Below are 1,128 nucleotides of genomic sequence, written 5' to 3'. Positions count from 1 at the left end.
GCAAGTTTTTTTATTTGCCTTTACATGGACATAATTACCTTATAACAAATGCATGTTTTGCTGTTTTTAGTTGTTTAGAGACAGAATCTCTCTGTGCAGTTTAGGCTGACACTGAACTCACTATGCAGCCCAGGCCTGCCTGGGACTTACTAAGATCCTCCAACTTCAGCCTCTTGAGTGATGGGATTACAGGCATAAATCACAATGCCCAGCATTAGATTTTATTCTTACTAACACAACTATCTAAAAGTAAAATGGATGGAAAGAAGGAAGTTGAGTCAAATAATATTGAGAACTTGTCACCCTATAAAATTGAAGGTGAGAGCATCTATGTAATTAAGATAATATAAGATTTGTGTATAAATGGAGAAATAACATAAAATGTCAGCCAAATAATTTTCTTCCTTTAAATTGTGAGTGTCAGATCGTGCGGTCAGCAATGGGAAAGTAGACTAATGCAAAGAACAAGTATGTTTACAACTTTTATTTTTATTCAGACACAAGCACTAGAGTTGTTAGAGGGAAAAAATGGAAAACCAACATTAAAAAAATAAGGTGAATCTCACAGATTTCTTTAATCAGATCGCAAATTTTCAGTATCTGTTTGCCACTAACTTGAGGGAAACTGCTTAGCATTGTGTGTCTCTGTTTTCTCTTCTTTACATGAAGGCACTGGGAATATTTGTCATACAGGAAGAGTGAAAATTTTAAGATGGTCTTAGTGTAGTCTGTCACATTGTAAGTCATTAGTAATATGAGTTATTACTATGTCTTATTTAAAATTGATATAATCCTGGGAAGGACCAACCCAGATTCCAGCCACACTAGACTGGGCTCTGCAGATCTCTTGCCTGACTGGACCATGCCCAATGAGCTTCTTTCAATCAGGGAATTGGACTGCCAGAAGTTATTTCCAGCAAACCAGCTTAGACTGGGGAATGTTTAAAATCTTTGCTCCCAGTGGTCAAGGACCACCCAACTTCCAGCCACACTAGACTGGGCTCTTCAGGTTTGGCCTGGCTGGGTCATGCCCAGTGACCTTCTTTAAATCTGAGGAACTGGACTGCCTGAAGTGAGATCCCTCATACCAGCACCACCCCAGGGAGAGTTTAAGATCATTATTCACAG

The sequence above is a fragment of the Cavia porcellus genome, unplaced genomic scaffold, assembly GCF_034190915.1.
Source record: "Cavia porcellus strain 051 isolate PalLab524CR breed Dunkin Hartley unplaced genomic scaffold, mCavPor4.1 scaffold_21, whole genome shotgun sequence".
NCBI lineage: Eukaryota > Metazoa > Chordata > Mammalia > Rodentia > Caviidae > Cavia > Cavia porcellus.
The sequence above is the reverse complement of the archived record's forward strand: the minus strand, read 5'-3'. Positions refer to the sequence as shown.